The following is a 20,128-nucleotide window of genomic DNA, read 5'->3' on the forward strand; positions in this document are numbered from 1 at the left end:
TGCATTATTGTATGTCTTATATAAGAAAAAAAAACGGGAAAAAAAAGAATTGGTAATTGAGTATAGGTTACAGAATTTTTTTTCATTTAGTTATACTATAAATTAAAAATGCCAAGAAATTATATTTATTATACAGGCCTACTTCAAGTCATGAAACGTTTTCTGGAAACTATTAACAGTTTCTGATTTACTTTTGATCACTGATTTCAATTATCTCTTCCACTTTTCTCTATCATGTAAGGATTTTTCATAAAATAGATTCTCATTATTGATGTAAAATAGCTTCAAAATGCGTTATATTAAGTAAAATAACAATATTTAAAATTTTCCGTAAACATTTTTGGAATAAAAATATTTGAAAAACATTTTTTTAATTAAAGATTAATCTTTAGTACACACTTTATATTTCATTGTGGTGTCTTTTTCTTTTTCGTTCAAAGCTTCTTTTTGAACTTTTTCTATGAAATTCTTTTCCAGGGTTACCTCTATGCAGCATCCAGCAATAGTCCCATCATGTTGACATTCCACCTGCCCTGATATCTTCTTTCCATCTCCTTGATGCCTTGGTAGAATCACTCACCTCACTATTTGCTGACATTTCCCAGATTCTCAGGAAAGTAGTCTAAATGAGAGTTGAAAAAGTGCACTTTTAAGCTTGTGGAGCATCCAAAATCCTTGAATTTTTGTAGCATGTCTTCCGCAATCATTTTATAGTTGGGGTCCTTGTGATTTCCTAAAAATTTGGTCACCGCCTCTTTCAAAGCTTTCCAAGCTTCTTTTTCAACAGTTGCCAATTTTTCTTCGAACAGTTTATCCTTCATAAGTTTCCTGATGTCCGGACTGAGAAAAAATACCTTCTTTCAATTTTGCTATAGATAATTCCAGAAATTTTGCACAGATGTAATTAAAACATTCTCCTTCTTTCGACAAAGCCTTGACAAATTGCTTCATCAATCCCAGCTTTATGTGAAGTGGGGTAAAAGGATTTTTTCCCGAGCAACCAAAGTTTCATGTAACACATTTTTACTTCTGAGTTCTAATGTGACTTTTATTATTATTATTATTATTATCCCAAGACCTCATGGATTCAAAGACTCATCTGAGAGGTCCTTTTATCACATACACACATCTCATCATACCATGTCTTAAACACACTCAAACTCCTTGCAGACACTACACTGTCAGGCAAGGCATTCCAATCATTCACAACTCTGCACGAAAAAAACCTGCCTCTCACTCCCCTACTCGCACCCTCTTTATACAGTTTCCAGGGATGATCTCTGGTTCTTCCCTGATCTCCCACTATTCTCTGTAAAACTTCTCCAGCATTGATCCTATAACAACCCCTTACCAACTTGTAGGTCTCTATCATATCTCCCCTCTTCCTCCTATCCACCAGACTCTGCAAATTACATCTTCTAAATCTTTCCTCATACTCGACATTCCCGAGGTCAGAAACTACCTTAGTCAGTCTCCTTTGGACCCTTTCCAACATCTCTTCATCCTTCTGAAAACCCGGTGACCAAATCTGGGCAGAATAGGCCATGTGTGGCCTAATCAAAGCCTTATACAACGGAACAATAATCTCCCTACTTCTACACGTCAGTGTCCTCTGCATCGTTCCCAGAAGCGTTTGTGTTGTCTTCATAATTTTGGCGACGTGTCCCCTAAATTTTAGATCCTTATCCACTAATCCCCCAGATCTCTTATTTCCTCTACCTCCAACAATATATTCTTGCCAAGTATAAATTCTGCATCCCATCTTTGTTTTCCAAATTTTAAAACCGTACATTTTGCAACATTGAACTCACATCCCCATTTCTGTGCGCAATCACTCAATTTGTTCAAGTCTTCTTGCAAGGCCACAACATCTTCGTTACTCTTTATCGTTCATCTCAACTTTGCATCATCTGCAAACAACTGAATTTGCAGTTGGAATAAAACTCTTTATGGTTTGTCCCAAATTTGCATCATCTGCAAACAACTGACTCTTTCTATCCATTCCTTCTTGATCCAATGTTACTTTCAATCTCAGCTCTCTCACTCGCACAAAAAAGCACAGGTATTTGGTGTATCCTCTTTGTTCCTAAAATTATAGATATGACTTTAAGACCACTGCAAACTGTCCATCCATGATCATTGTACTTAAGTTTGCTGAGAATAAAGGCTAAATTTTTGTATTGTTCTTTCAAATGCACAAAATGTGCTATTTTTACTGAAGCATACTTATTGTAATTATGGAGAAGCACAGCTTTCAGGATTCTTTTTGAGGAATTGATAAACAACCTCCAATCGATGACTTCATATTTTACGTTGAATTTGCTTATCAGTCCGGGAATATCACTGCAGTAAACTAGATCACCTTCCTCTGAAAAGTAAGGAAGAAAATCTCTTTCTTCTTAGAAAATATCACCTTTCAGAAATATGATACCCTTAGTAGTCAACAACTAAAGTTAAAATAAAGAATCACACAAGAAAATGTGTCTTTAACAAGAGGAAAGTCATCCGTTATCTCGTCAAATCAGATTTAAAAGCAGCCACCTACAATTTTATCTGCATTCCTCCCTCCCTCTCCTATCGTATGAATAAGAAGTTTTGTGGGAATTTCTTTATTTACCATAAAAGGCACTTCTAAAAAGCACTTATACAACTAATTAGCTGTAAATAAAGGAGAAGGAAAATAAATGCCAATCTGCTGAATATAAATCCAAATACTACTAATAAAAACAATAAAATTAGAAATTGGGTAAAATTGGTGGTTGATGGAAATTTTTTACTATATTTTCTGAACTCAGCACCTAAAAATCTATAAGAGTCAATTATTACTTCTCAGACAACTTTTCCATCACAGGCCTGTGTTATTATTACACCCTCTATGGAGTCAGCAGACTAATAATGGGGGGTGCATTCAACTGATAACATATTTGTCACGCTGGCTGTAAAATTCCTTAACACTCCTTGCATTAAAACACCTTCTGGTAATGCATTGCATTCTCAGACAATTCTCCATGCAAAAAATCTACTCCACACCAGTCTTACTACACTCTTACATAACTTCCAAGAATGGCCGCTAATTTTTAGCTCTTTCACCTCCTACTCTTTTTATAATACACTATGGATTAATCTGAAAAAGTACCCTCACTAACTTACAATGTCTATCATATCACCTCTTTTTCTCCTATCCACTAAACTCTGCAATCCACATTTCTTCAGCCTCTTCTGTCCATAGCCAGCAGTCTATATTCATGATATTGTCATAGTCGCCCATCTCTGGATCCTCTCCAGTGTTACCACATCACACTGAAAACCAGGAGACCAGATTTGAGCACAATAAACCAAGTATAGTCTAACCAGTGCTTTATACAGTGGTATAACTTACTTCCTTATCCCTGCATCTTAGAGTACTTCTTATCATAGCAGCACTATGATGTGCAGCCTTTGCAACACTAGCAATATGCCCTCTAAACTTCAGTCTACTGTCAATCAATCAATCACTCCCAAGTATCGAATCTCATCCACGTCTTGCAGTACTGCAGTATGGCATTGTCGATATAGTACACAGTCTTATATTTCTGCACTCCAAAATGCAACACCTTGCACTAATTGATATTAATACTAAAAGTCCCATTCCTTTTTTCCAAGTAAAAAAGTCTATTCAAATCTTTCTGAAGGGAATGACTCAGCAGTACTACTTATAATTCTCTCCAACTTTGCATCATCAACAAACAACTGAAAATCCCTAGTCAGTCAACATCATATATCATTTACAAACAAGTTAAACAGCAGGGGCACCAAGAACAGAACCCTGGGACATGCCACTAGTTAACCTCCCTTTTGAGACACTGCTCCATCATATACACACCCTGCTGGTATCATGAGAGCCAATCTCTGATCCATCTAACAAATATTATTATTATTATTATTATTAAACAAGACCTCATGGAGTCAAAGACTCATCTAGGAGGTCCTTTATCTTACATACACATCTCATCATACCGTGTCTTAAACACATTCATACTACTTGCAGACACCACGCTCTCAGGCAAGGCATTCCAATCACTCACAACTCTGCAGGAAAAAAACCTGCCTCTCACTCCCTTACTCACACCCTCCTTATACAGTTTCCAGGGATGACCTCTGGTTCTCCCCTGATCTCCCACTATTCTCTGTAGAACTTCTCCACCATTGATCCTATAACAACCCCTTACCAACTTGTAGGTCTCTATCATATCTCCCCTCTTCCTTCTCTCCACAAGACTCTGCAAATTACATCTTTTCAATCTTTCCTCATACTCAACATTCCAGAGGTCAGAAACTACCTTAGTCAGTCACCTTTGGACCCTTTCCAACATCTCTTCATCCTTCTGAAAACCCGGTGACCAAATCTGGGCACAATAGTCCAAGTGTGGCCTAATCAAAGCCTTATACATTGGAACAAGTATCTCCCTAGTTCTACATGTCAGTGTCCTCCGCATCATTCCCAGAAGTCTTTGTGTTGTCTTTACAATTTTGGCGATGTGTCCCCTAAATTTTAGATCCTTATCCACTATCACCCCCAGATCTCTTATTTCCTCTACTTCCAACAATATATTCTCACCAAGCATAAATTCTGCATCCCATCTTTGTTTTCCAAATTTTAAAACCTTACATTTTGCAACATTGAACTCACATCCCCATTTGCTTGCCCAATCACTCAATTTATTCAAGTCTTCTTGCAAGGCCACAACATCTTCACTACTCTTTATGGTTCGTCCCAACTTTGCATCATCTGCAAACAACTGAATATCTCCATCCAAATCTTCACCAATATCATTAATATATAAGTTAAATAGTAATGGCCCTAAAACAGACCCCTGAGGCACTCCACTAGTGACTTTCCTTTTCCTGGATATTGCACCCCCATACACAACTTGTTGATACCTATCAGATAGCCAGTCTCCAATCCAATGCACTAATCTAATATCCAACCCCATCTGCTCTAGTTTGACTGTCAACTTATCATGAGGTACTCTATCAAAAGCTTTTGCGAAATCCAAGTATATTACTGTGTATCCTTCTCCTCTGTCCAAGGAAGCAGTCACTTTATTGTAATAAGTAAGTAGATTACTAAAACATGACCTCCCTTTAGCAAATCCATGCTGTCCATCAAAGATTATACCATTGTTGTCAACCCAACTCTGGATCCTAGTTCTCACAAGCTTCTCCAACAACTTAACCACAACACCTGACACACAGATAGGCCTATAGTTTGATGCTTGAGTTCGATCACCTCCTTTATGAAGTGGCACAATCTTGCTCTCCTTCCACTCTTTAGGAACTTGACCAAATGCAAGACTCGTATTAAAAAAATATGTGAAGGCAGGTGTCAACTCTCTGGCACACTCCTTCAGAATACGTGGTGATATATTATCAAGTCCCACAGCTTTATTTACATCTAGTTTACTCAACTCCCCAAACACCTCTTGCTCACTTACAGTCAGTCTCTCCTCCCCATCATCAACTGCTCTTAATATCTCCATGAAGTCACATTCACAAGATTGAAAGATCTTTATGAATTGCTCATTAAGTATCTCCACAACACATTCTGCAACAGCTGTCTTTATACCATTTCCTCCAATCAATGTCATCCTTCCATAATCATTCTTTCTTTTGCTGGCTACATATCGAAAGAACTCCCTAGGATTCTTTTTGGCTTCATTAGCTAACTGCTGTTCATACCTCTCTTTAGCTACTCTCACCAACCAAGTCACCCTCCTTGCCTGGTCTTTGTAATTGATGAAATTGGTTACTTCCACTTCTCTTATGCTGTCTCCACAATGCCTTTTTTTTCTGTATTGCATGCTTAATCTCTTTATTCATCCATCTCACACCTACCTTATTTAACCTTCTCACCCGTGATATACATTTAGACATTGCATCTACTAAATAGTTTTTGATAATCCCCCAAGCTGCATTGATCTCTTTTCCAGCTAACTCCTCATTCCATGCTACATATGCAAGCTGTTTCCTGAGCTCTTCATAATCACCCCCCTTGTAGTTCCACATATACCCTTTTTTCACAGGGGTCCTTGCACTGCTGGCAACCACCCAGGTAATCACCTCATGGTCACTTTCACCAATTGGTGGATGATTTGACACCTCATTTATAATTACATCCTCCGATGAGATGACCAAATCTACTGTCTATTCACATTATTTGCAGCTTGTACACCAACTTATCATGTGGTAATCTATCAAACTTTTGCAAAGTCCAAGAATATCACTGTATATGATTCTCCCTTATCTAACACACTTGTTACCCTATCATAAAATGCAAGTAATTTTATAAAACAGGACCTAACCTTTACAAATCCATACTGACCATAACAGAGAATGCTATGTCCATCAACCTATTCTATTCCTAATTGATCTTTCCAACATCTTGATCACAACTGCAGTTATACAGACTGGTCTATAATTGGAAACTTCTGTTCCAGAACCATGCTTGTTGAGTGGTACTATTTTGCCTTCTTTCCACTCCTTAGTTACCCTATCTGCTGCAATATTTGCATTAAATAACCAGGTCAATGGCATAGCCAACGGGGGAGCACATTCCTTAAGAATATGTAGTGATGTGTCTTCCATTTCCACAGCCTTATTAACATCTAACACAATCAACACCTGATACTTTCACTTCCAATTCTCCTAATAATTGCCCCTTTCTATATATTTCACTGAATAATTTACACTAGGGATACATGTCATAGGGAGAATGTATGTTGAAAGTGGCAGTAAACATGTGTATGAAGATAGAGTATATTGCAATATGGGTGGGAAGTTGAGACAGAGCAGATATACGTGGTGAGTGGTGATAAAGGTGATTGAGCAAGTGCGGTGGAGAAATCGCAACCAACAATCGGCTATGATAGGACTGGTTATAGGCCTAAAATTGAACTACTGTGTTTGTTTACAAGTGCCAGAACTATCAGAAATAAGGGAGATGAAATGGTTTCATGATTGAGATTATTCACCTCAAATCATTGGAATAAGTGAAACATGGTTGAATGAAAAGGATATTCTAATGAGAATAGAAATGGAAGGATACAGTATTTTAAGTGACAATAGAAAGGACAAGAAGGGAGAGGAGAGTGCTGGTGATGATTGTAGGATAATTGTGTCCACATAAGGTAGAGAGGAAAGAGGGGAAATAATGACAATGGTTATGAGCCAGTGGTGTAACATGGAGGTTGACAGGAAAACATATTTTTTTGGATGTAGCTATAGGCCTGGAAATGTGGTGGATCATGTTGAAGAAATGTAGAAACAACTTGGATTAGTGAACAAAGGAAAGGTAATTATTATGGGTAATTTTAATTATGGCAGTATAGATTGGAATGGAAAGTTAACATTGAGAATCTGGAAAATGAATTTCTCGAGTTTTTGAGAGATAACTAACTCAGGCAGCATGTAAAGGAGGTACTCAAAGATTGAGAGTTTTAGATGGGATCATTTCATCAGATGATGCAATTTTCAGTATTATAAAGTGTAAGGTTTTGAGATTTGTTAAACCACAATGGGATACAAAGTATACACTTGGTGGGGAAACTTTAATGGAAGTAGAGAAGATGAGAGATCTATTAGTGATGGTGGACAAGGATATGAATTTCAAGGGCCACATTTCACAAGTTCTGAAGGCGTCACATCAGATGATGGCAGTGATGTGGAGGACCCTGAAATGCAACAATAGATAGGTTAAGATGCCATTGTACAAGGCCTTGATCAGGCCTCATATGGATTATTATGCACAGATTTGGTCGTCGCTGGGTTTTCATGGTGATGAGGATATGTTGGAAAGGGTCCACAGAAGATTCTCAAAAGTCATCAGGGGTCTTTGGAATGTGGAGTACGAGGACACATATTGAGAGAATGTGAGTTGCAACGCCTCATGAATAGGAGGAAGAGCGAAAGATATGATTGAGACATATAAGCTAGTTAGGGGTTGTTGTCAGGTTGACATGGAAGAGATTTTTCATAGAATGGGAGGTAGAGCAGGAGGCCATCTCTGGAAACTGTATAAAGAGGGTGTGAGCATAGGAGTGAAGAGCAGGTTCCTTGCATGGAGAGTGGTTGATGAGTGGAATGCATTGCCTGAGTGTATTGTGAATGTAGATACATTGAATCAGTTTAAGGCATTGTTGGATGAGCATTGTATGCAATAGTGTCTATGATGATTCTGTAACTCATTGGTGGTTGGATGATGATAATAATAATATAATAGCAATAACAACAATATAATAACAATAATGATTGGGAAGGAATATAATACAGGATTGGGTTGATGGACATAACATTCTTTATGATGGTCAGCATGAAAAGGGTAGGTCCTGTGTTAGCAATTTAATTACATTTGATGATACCATAACAGGTGTGCTAAATAAGGGAGAATGTAATGCAGTGATATTCTTAGACTTTGCAAAAGCATTCGATAGATTACCACACAAGCTTCAGAGAATGGGAATAGGTATTCTGTTGGTTAGATGGATCAGAGATTGGCTCTGTGAAAGATAAATGATACTAACAGGTTGTGTGTGGTGGAGCAGTGTCTCAAAAAAGGAGGGTAACCAGCATTGTGCCCCAGGGTTCTGTTCTTGGGCCCCTGCTGTTTAACTTGTTTGTAAATGATATATGATGTTGACTGACTAGGGATCTTCAACTGTCTGCTAATGATGCAAAGTTGAGAAGAATTATAAGTGGCACTGATGATGTTAATTCCCTTCAGGAAGATTTGAATAGACTTTTTACTTGCACAAAGGAATGGGGTTGTAATTTTAATGTCAATAAGTATAAGATGTTGCATTTTGGAGTGCAGAAATATAAGGTTATGTACTATATATTGATGGTGCTGTACTGCAGAAGTGGATGAGATTAAAGATTTGGGAGTGATGGTTGACAGTAGACTGAAGTTTAAAGAGCATATTGCTAGTGTTGCAAAGGCTGCACATTATAGTGCTGCTATGATAAGTACTCTAACAAGTAGGAATAAAGAAGTGGTTGTGCCACTGTATTAGGCACTGGTCAGACCACACTTGGACTATTGTGCTCAAATTTGGTCACCTGGTTTTCAGTGCAATGTGGAAACATTGGAGAGGGTCCAGAGACGAGTGATTAAAACAATATCAGGACTTTGGAATGCTGGCTATGGAGAGAGAGGTTGAAGAAATGTGGATTGCAGAGTTTGATGGATAGGAGAAGGAGAGGTGATATGATAGAGACATTTAAGTTAATGAGAGGATTTTATCAGATTAATCCAGCGGGGATTATAAAATGAGTAGATGGTGAGAGGGGAAAGAACCAGAGGTCGTCTCTGGAAGTTATATAAAAACCAGAAATCGTCTCTGGAAGTTATGTAAAAGTGTGATGAAGAGGGGTGTGATGAGTAGATATTTTACATGGAGAATTGTCAGTGAGTGGAACGCATTACCAGAATGCATTGTTAATGCAAGGAGTGCTAAGGATTTTAAAATTCTGTGTGATAAATATGTTGTCAGGTGAATGAACCTCTCACGATGAGTCTGCTGACTCCATGGAGAGTGTAATAATAATATTTGCTGATAAAGTGCTCATTCAATAACTCCACTATATTCTTTGCAAGTGTTATTCTGCTGCCATGTTTATCCACAAGTGTTTATCCATATAGCAGAAAAATTCCCTTGAGTTAACCTTGGCTTTACCAACCAATCCCCTCTCATACTCCCCTGTGGCACACCTGTTTGTGGTGGAGGGAACCCCCCAGTGATGGTACTGTCCCTTTTCATTCCTCCTCTTTTTCTTTGCTTTTTCTTCCTGTATTCTTTGTGCTACTTCTCCTGAGTCTTTTTCACTATCCTCTTTTCCTGACCATCATCACTGGGATCCAACACTCTGCTGCCTTGTTTGCCATGTGGTGCGACCCATGGACATCCTGAAAATGGGGGGATCCTGGTAGTCTTGCACTACTTTCACGCCTGTTTCACAAGACGGGCGGTCCTGGATAGCCCAGGCTAGATCAATTAGCAAAGGTCAACGATGTTGCACTAAGTCCCTCACCCCATGGTCTCGGGTCGGGATCCTAGGTTTGCTGTAGTGCTGGTATATCATCTGAGGTAGCCCCAGTCTTCCACTTCTGAGTGCAGTCATTGCTTGTGGCAGTAGAAGTCCATGTTTGGCTTTGTGGTGGGTGGGGAACTCTGGCATCGAACCAAAAACTCCTTTAACATGAAGTATGGGGTGCCTGTTCATGGTGGAGGGGACCTCCCAGTGATGGTACTGTCCTTCATCCTCAAATGTTTCGGGGACCCTAATAAATCCCAAACGAGTACTGATACTGTAGATACATATGGAAACAGAAGTAAGAAACAAAAGATAAATGATACTAATATAAGTGTACCAACATTTTAAATCATTCATGCTACAGGTGAAAAACCAATAGGGAAAATGTCACCCTTCTTTATTCAGAAGAGTTTAGGAGGATTGGCAAGAACTCCCAAAACTGTTAAGAATTTGCATTCTGGTGATGTCTTTGTGGAAACATTGTGTCAGCAACATTCCGAGAAACTACTGAGAACAATAGCAATGGGTGGAATAGAAATTACAGTAACACCTCATAAAACACTCAACTCCTGTAGAGGAGTGATATCTGAATGTGATCTCTTTGATGTTCCTGATTAGGAGATATGTTCAGAACTTAAAGATCAAGGAGTGACGAGTGTGAGGCATATCCTGATACGTAGGATTGGTTGCTTGGTTCCATCCAAGAACATCATCCTTACTTTTGATACACCTAAGCCTCCAATATCTATAAAAGCAGGGGTATCTCAGCTGTCCTGTTAGAATGTACATCCCTTACCCACTGAGATGCTTTAAATGTCAGAGATATGGACATGCCCAAACTGCCTGCCATGGTTCTACTAACTTTGCCCGATGTGGTAGTAAAGAGCATGATGACAAATCTTGCTGTGCAAAAAAACCTAAATGTGTCAACTGTTAAGGAGATCATCCAGCTTACTCTCATGCATGTCAGAAATGGAAAGATGAAAAAGAAATACAAAAAATGAAAACAGAGCAAAACATAACATATGTGGTTGCAAAAAGAAAGCCAGTCACTATCACACCTATTCTGAGATCCTCTTATGCTGAGAATTAAGAAAGTGACAATAGCAACTCAGACTTGTATCTCTGTTCCACCCTCTGATAATTTCACCATACCTGCACCTTATGATTGTGACTACTTCTCTGTTGAGCACATCAATCAATGACCTATGGCCTTGCTCTCCAGAGACAAGCCCAAAAATGGTCCCGCTCGATGAAAACCCACTTGTCAAAAAAACTATGAAAAAGATATCACAAACCTTACAGGAAACATACATAAACCACCAGATACTCCTATGGAAAAAATGGATACTTCAGTGCCCAGTGAAAGTAAACTAAACTTACCAACTGACCCTACTACATCAAACATATTGAATGCTCTACCACAGGAAGAGATGGACACTGGCCATCCTTACTTCCCCAAAACAATTAATAAATACAAATATGACAAAGGTAAGCCCTCAACCTCCTGAAAACCACACAAGTCTATAAAATCAAAACAACAGGAAAAAAATTTTATAATGGAACTGTCGTGAGTTTCGCTACAATATTGATGATATCAAGATGTTGTTGCAGAAACACAAACCTTTGTGTTTCTTTCTACAGGAAACATACTTAAGACCCACTGAGGACCCTACCTTTAGGAATTTCACTGTTGATGAGGGTGGTCTGAAAAGTTCTCGGATTAACAATGAAAAAACGAATTTATAATTTCAAAATTATTATTATTTATTAACATAATCTACCTTAAGACTAATAAATTTATTCCAGAAATGCTGCAGTGCATTATCCCATCCCTGCAGTGGTTCTCAGTAAGATCTGCAAAATACCCCTCTACAGCTGCAATCATCTCTTGATTTGAAGAAAAACGCTGACTAGCATGGAAGAGTTTTAGTTTTGGGAAGAGATAGAAGTCAGAGGAAGCCAAATCTGTGGAATAGGGTGGATGTTCCAACAATTTATAGTGCAGATCCCTTAATTTTCCCATTGCTAAAACACCTTTGTGGGCAGGTGCATTGTCCTGATCAAAAATGATTATTTTCTTCTGTGAATCGGGTCTTTTCTTGCGAATTTTTTTATTTATTCTGGTTAAAAGATTAGAATAATATTCCCTGGTTATTGTTTTACCCTTTTCAAAATAATTAATAAACAAAATGCCTTTAGAATCACAAAACACCGATGCCATGACCTTTCCTGCTAATGGAGCCAACTTTGTCTCTGTTGGTGCTGAACAAACAGCTTCTGTCAACTCTTTTGGCTGCTGTTTGGATTCTGATGTGTAATGATGAATCCAAGTCTCATCCATAGTAATAAATCGATGCACAAAATCAGTTTTATTCTTGTTAAAAATGCTCAAAGCACTGTTCAGAGATTTTCATGCAAGTGCATTTTTGATCCGCTGTGAGCAAGCACAGCACCCTTCTTGCACAAAGCTTTTTCATTTGCATTTCTTCATGCAAAATATATCCTACATGTTCTTTTGAAATATAGTGTGAGCAATTTCACACACTTTGACTTGCCGGTCATCCAATACCATATCGTGCACTTGATCAATGATGTCCAGTGTTTTTACACTTTTTGGATGTCCTTCATGCGGAACATTTCTTAATTGTCAAAAACAAAGGAGAAGAGTGCCCATAAATTTTTATGAACTTTGAATAAATTTCTTTTGGCATTAAACCTTCTTTTACAAAGAATTTTATAACCTCATGATACTCATTTTTATCCAATTCAAGTAAAACAGATAACACTTTTGCTTCAGACAGCTATAAAACAAACTACTTAATAGAATGACTTGCAATTTCACATGGATGCTTATGATAGATGTACTCACTTAGAAAAAAAAAAAAAAATCTTGCCAATAGTGTTGCAATCTATGGCCAAGGCCGAGAACTTTTCAGACCATCCTCATTCATAAGGATTGAACTGGAGGCAGTCCTGCTCATGGAGGAGAAGCTATCCTAGTGCACAATCATAATCCTTTTCATCATGTCTAACTTAATACTGTGCTGGAAGCAGTAGCGATTCGCTTTAATGGTCACAATACTCTGTGGGGTAGTGCCAAGACTAATAGACGAGGTCGAATCATTGAAAGAGTCCTTGATAATAATAATAACCTCTCCCTTTTAAATAATAAACTCAATACTTTCTTTCATATGCCTACCTGTTCATATTCTGCAATTGATCTTATAATCTGTTCCCCTTCCATTCTTCTACTGGTCACATGGGACATTGAAGAAAACATATATGGAAGTGATCACTTTCTGTTCTCTGCACAATGTCTTCACAGGAACCATGTTCACCTGCACGGATACCTATATGGAAATTGGACCAGGCTTGACTGGAATACTTTTTCTCAACTTGCAAAAGTTAATGTTGATACCATCAGTCAAACACCTATCAATGAAGCGGTAAAGTATATAACAGAGTGCATTGTCCAGGCAGCAACAGCTTTCATCCCGAAAATATCATCTCAGTTTCCACTCTATCCAAAACCTTGGTGGAACCCAGAATGTCAGACAGCCAAAAAAGATCAACACGAAGCATGGGCTATATTTTGTAGATGTTCCACCACATCAAACCTTATAGTTTTCAAGTGTGATCGAGCCAAAGCATGCTATGTGGGGCGTCAGGGTCAAAAACAATCATGGATCCAATTTACTACATCAGTTAATCAAATGACCAGTCCAAAAATTGTATGGGATAAAATCCAGAAAATGAAAGGCAGTTATAGAACACATTGTCTATCTTAAACCATAATGGAAGTGTTATTGCTGATCCCAAAGCCATTGCAGACACTCTAGGAGAAAATTTTGCCAGAATCTCAGCAACAGCTTCATATCTTCCTGAATTTTTAATTCTGGAAGAACAGCAAGAGAAACAAAGACTAAATTTTTTCTACCAATGTTCCTGACTCATAAAGTCAGCCATTTGTTAAGAAGGAATTGAAAAGAGCTCTCTGCTATCTCACCCTAGTGCAGTAGGGCCTGATGACATTCATTATGAGATGATCAAACATCTACCATCATCTTCTATGGATCTCCTTCTCTTATAGAATACAATATAGAATACTTGCAGAGGAAGATTTTCCAAATTCTTGACATAAGTCAATTGTCATTACTATCCCAAATCCAAGAAAAGATCTAACACCAGTAAATAATTATCGACCCATTGCTCTGACCAGCTGTCTTTGTAAGATACTAGAGAAAATGATTAATGCCAGACTTCTCTGGTATTTAGAAAGCAACAATCTTCTCTCCAATACACAATGTGGGTTCCGTAGACATCATTCAACTTTAGACCATTTGGTTCATTTAGAAACTTGTATAAAAGATACATTTCTGAAGCAAGAATACCTTGCTTCAGTTTTTTTTTTGACATGGGAAAAACTTTCTGCACAGGTGAATTTTCCAAGTCATAGTGGGAAATACGCTATCTCGACCATATCATCAAGAACAGAGTTTCCAAGGCTCTGTCTTAAGTGTGACACTTTTTAAAATTAACTCAATCACTGAACAGCTTCCTCACACTGTGGACAATGCTCTATATGTTGATAACTTCACAATTTACTGCCACTCCCGTAACATGAGGGTAATTGAAAGACAACTTCAGTAAGCAATTGATCGTGTTTCTCTGGTGACTCTTAGTAATGGGTTTAGGTTTTCAACAGAAAAAAGCATCTGTGTACACTTCTGTCAAAAACAAATCCTGAATTAAGAATGGGAAGCACTATTATTCCAGTGGCGACAAAGGCAAAGTTCTTGGGACCGATCTTTGACAGAAAACTTACATTTCTAGCGCACATTCGTCAACTAAGAGAAAAGTGCAAGAGAGCATTTAACCTTCTTTGCACTCTATCCTCTGCTGAGTGGGGTGCTGATCGAGCTTCATTGCTTCATCTTTATCGTGCACTTATATGTTCAAACCTGGATTATGGGTCTCAAGTCTATGGTTCTGCAAGAGAGGGTAACCTGCAATGGTTGGATTCCATCCACCAACAGGGTATACGGATAGCTACTGGTGCCTTTCACACATCATCCACTCAAAGTCTTTATGTTGAAGCAAATGAACCAGCTGTTACTTTGATGGAAACAGTTGTCTCTTAATTATGCCCTAAAGATAAAGTCTCTCCCAGATCATCCTACATGGACTAGTCTCTTTTCTCTGCACTGGGAAGTCCAATATCACACACTTCAAACTGGCATATGTCCTTTTGGTATGCATGTTAAAGAGACTGTGCAAGGTGTTGGTATAAATGTTGTCAACATTGCCTACACTAAACATAACAACGACCCTCCATGGCAGGTTTGCACGCCATCTTGCAACCTCTCACTTTGTCAGCTACAGAAATCTCATACTCTATAATCCATCTACCTCCAGTTGTTTAATGCACACACAGAGCACACTCTGATTTCTTGCCTATCTATACTGATGGTTCAAGAACTAATACCTCTCTTAGCTGTGCTGCTGTGTCTCCTGACATTATTATCTCCAATCAGATCCCACCTGATTGCAGTAATTATACAGCAGAGTTACATGCCATTCAGCTTGCACTTTTTCATATAAAAGAAAACTGCTACCAAAAGTGTATAATTTCTCCAGACTCATTGAGCTCTTTACAGGCTATCTCCTCTTCTAATCCACATCCAGTACTTTATGAGGTGTTACATCTGTTTCACAAAATGAAAATCCCTAATTTTGATGCTTAGTTGTGCCGGATTCCCAGCCATATTGGAATTAAGGGAAATGAGGCTGCAGATGCAGCTTCTAAATTAGCTCATACTTTCTCCACTTACTGTTTGACAGTACCATATACAGACTACAGACAGTTTATAAGATCAAAATTAATTGCTCAATAGCAGTCATCATGGCAGGAAGCATTAACAAACAAATTATGACATTAAACTTGAAATTAAGCATTGGCATTCTAGTCAACAAATAAAGAGAAGATAGGAAGTTGTTCTCACTAGGCTCTGCATAGGTCACAGTCATCTTACACATTCTTATTTACAGAGGGCTAATGACCCTCCCATGTGTGAAAAATGCAATACACATCTCACTATTTGTCATATTCTGGTGGAGTGCCAGTGCTTTGCACGCGAGAGGAATGAAATTTTTGCCTCTCTGGCCAGACCATATACACTCAGGCAGATGATAACAGACTCAGGCAGATTGCATGACGTTTTTAATTTTTTACAAAGAATTAATTTATACAAACACATTTGACTGTAATTTTGTTTATATGTAAATACTATATTGCTTCACATTAATTTTTGTACGTATATATTACAAAATATGTAATATTTTGTAATATATACTTACAAAATGAGTACTGATGTATATATTATTCATTAGTTTAATTTCTGAGCAATCATGTATTTCTGTAGCCTTTGATCTTGTATTGTAACATTATTTTAATTTTGTTAATATGTACATACCATACTGCTTATCTATATGTAGATATTGCATTCCTTGGCTTGATTTTTATATGCATTTTGATTATTAACTTGTATTGTTTTCTATTTATGTACTGCCTTAAATACTGCAGTAATTTTATTGATATGTAAATAGATACTGTATTGTTTAGCTTAACTTGTGTGACATATTGTTTACCAATTTATTTTTCAACTAATTATGTATCGCTGTAGGACACCTTGTATATTTATGTAACCTTCTTGTAATTTTGTTTATATTTAGATACCATTGCCAAGTTTTATTTTTATGCATGCATGTTGTATAATAATTCCTTTTTACATATTTACATGGCTGTAAAAAAATTGTTATAATTTTAACTATATGTAGATACTGCATTCCTTGGCTTGGCGTGGTGTCTTATACACCCATTTTGTTTATTAACTTGTGTAGTTGACAATTTCTGTACTACTTTAACCTTGTTTAACCTTGTGTGCCCTCTGTAGCAGTTCTGTTTATATGTAGGTGCAGCTTTGTAGAACCAAATTATAGTACAGGCACATTGTTTACAATTTTCCTTAATTGCTTATGTATAGTTGTAACCTTAGTATGGCATGTTTTACCATTCCTAATGGTAAAACATTTTTACATTAGGAACTTAGTAACATGTCTTCCCAATAGTAACTTTTCTTTCTCTGTATATAGAAAACCTACTCATACAGGCAGATACATTCACAAACTCTCCCACCACCACCTCTCTCAACAATATGGCATTATTAAAACTCTAGCCAATAGAGCCCACAATCTTTGTACCAGTGAAACCGCCCTTTCAACTGAATCAAACACTTACACAACACTTTCCTTTCCAATGGCTACAGTGATTACAGAATCAAAAAAATAATCAATTCCTTCCTTCCTTCCTTCCCCCTGACCCTCTCTTCAGAAGGACTTCAGAAATGCCATCACCATACATACATCCATGGCACATCAAAAAAAATAGCCAGGTTGTTAAAAAAATACAACCTCCATACAGTGTTTAAGCCCCACTGTAAACTTACTCCCTTTATCCATTCCACCAGAGATCAGCTCCCTCCTCTCTCTCTCTCTCAGTGTCTGGAGTATATAGAGTACTTTGTTCCTGTAAGCTGGCTTACTTCAGACAGACAGGCAGATCAGCAACCATCTGTTAGAAGAACACAGTCATACATCTATGATTATGGTCAATCTGGCCTTGCAGACAATGTTTTGGATACAATCCACAGGATCTCCTGGAAAAAAAAATGCCATGCTCCACCATAGTAAATTCAAAAAAGAAAGACTGTTTTTTTGAATCTGCATCTGCACTCAGGAACCAACCAAATTTAAACAAATACGGTTGCATAAACCTTCTCAAAATTTGTGAAACATTAATTATCAGAGATCCCTCTTTACATCCTAAGGCTGCAAAAATAGAGGGCATACCTCCTAGATAGGACTTTAGTTTCATTCACTTGTTTTTACTTATCTTTATTATTGTATTTGTGTGTGTTGTTACAGAAAGTTATTTGTAATCCCTAAAGATGTCTCAGTGACTGAGATGAAATACTGGGAGCATTAAAATTAGTTTTAATCCTTTCTCAGTGCTGATAATATTCCATTAAATCTCCAACATGAATTCTTCACAGCACTTAAGCCTCAACACACAAATGTTAATAACCTATTAATTAGAATGTTGTCAGCAATAAATTTTTGCTTACAATGTAATGATTCATATTTCTGATTCAGTCTATATGAATGTTTTTCCAAAATGATTGTTTTGAAACACTTCGAGCAATAACAGTAATTCATCATCCTGGTACTGTATTTTTCACCCTTAATAAGACACCCTTTTTTATTCCAAAAATTTATCTAAAAATTAAGATTCATCCCATAAACTGAATGTATCTTATAACTGGTGCATCTTATACACCAATGTGTGTTTTCTGTATGCACAGTTAGTGTGTCATCGCTTGTTGGTAATGCATGATCAGCCTGAAATAGTTCCACAGTCATTAACAGTCATGCATTTAACCTCCCTACCAGCTAATGATATTTGGATGAAATGGTGACACCAAATTGCACTTCTTATCCATGTTATTCAATGGGTTTTAGAGCTTCGTATCCGGATTTATCTAGACGCCTATAGACGTCATGGCCACTTGGGAGGTTAAACTAGTAATTAATACATTATTATATTGATATTTTAAAGATACTTGTGACATAAAGATTGAATAATATAAGCACATAAACACAAGAAAGATATTTAATAAGTGAAATATTTCAGTCTGAAAATTGCAGACCATCTTCAGTGGCACTACAAGAACAGTTTTAAAAAATACAAGGTGGAATACTGAAAATAGATCATTTAAAAATAGAAGAACAAGCCACGTGATGTTATATCACTAAGTATTAAAGGGAACATTATTAAGAAGAGACATGATTGAAATAAAGATATTAATTAATAATATTAAATAATAAAATTAATATGAATTAATGAGTTATCCTGATTAGACTTTCCCAGATTTTTGATACAGATATACAGTCATTCCGATTCCGGTTAGGACGATGGAGTAATGCCTCTATGCTTTCTTTGAATAAACATTCAAATTTATAGCAGGATCTATGTAAGAGGCAAGTTTTTGACCAAAAGATGTTGTGGTTAGTTTCAATCCCGTACTGAGCCAATCCATATTTTTCAGGTTTGTTGTGATGAATGGAGGATTGATGCTCTTGGATTCTTTTTTCAAGAGAGCATCCAGTTTATCCAAATATCTTCAAATACTCTTACAATTACAGTTTACAGGAAACCAACATTCACAGGTCAGTATATTCTTAAAGAATCAGCCCATCATCCTTGTCAAAAAACAGGAATCATAAAATGTCTAATCAGAAGAGCCAAAACTAATTGTTCTACTTCTAATTTTCTACAGAAAGAACTTTCTATTATCCAACAACACATGAAACTCAATGGCTTTTCCGAAAAGAGTACACAACATCTTCTCAATTCTTATAATCCACCACTAAACAACAAAGATTCAATACGTCTAGTTCCAATTCTATACATCTCCGGGATTTCAGAACCTATCTCAAGAATTCTGAAGAAATATGAGTTAACAGCTACGTATTCACCTATTAACAAATTATCTTCCCATTTTCCTTCTCCTAAAGACAAACGCTCAACTATGTCTCTTCCTGGAGTTTATCAAATTCCCCGCAACTGTGATCCCTCCTATTTTGGACAAACTGGACACTCTCTTGAAAAAAGAATCCTAAAACATCAATCCTCCATTCATCACAACAAACCTGAAAAATCTGGATTGGCTCAGCATGTGATTGAAACTAACCACAACATCTTTTGGTGAAAAACTCACCTCTTACATAGATCCCGCTATAAATTTGAATGTTTATTCAAAGAAAGTGTAGCGGCATTACTCCATCATCCTAACCTGAATCGGAATGACTATATATCTGTATCAAAAATCTGGGAAAGTCTAATCAGGATAACTCATTAATTCATATTAATTTTATGTTATTTAATATCATTAATTAATATCTTTATTTCAATCATGTCTCTGCTTAATAATATTCCCTT

The 20,128-nt window shown here is 37.1% G+C and overlaps 1 protein-coding gene across 1 annotated transcript in view; it reads left to right on the forward strand.

Moving 5' to 3' along the window:
- Positions 1–20,128, forward strand: part of LOC150099804 (sodium channel protein para-like) — a 1,646,355-nt gene that overhangs the window by 355,740 nt on the left and 1,270,487 nt on the right. The gene's annotated exons all lie outside the window — the stretch shown is intronic.

Source organism: Typopeltis vanoorti, chromosome 14, assembly GCF_054136105.1.
Source record: "Typopeltis vanoorti isolate ZY-2024b chromosome 14, IOZ_Tvanoo_1.0, whole genome shotgun sequence".
Taxonomy (NCBI): Eukaryota; Metazoa; Arthropoda; class Arachnida; order Uropygi; family Thelyphonidae; genus Typopeltis; species Typopeltis vanoorti.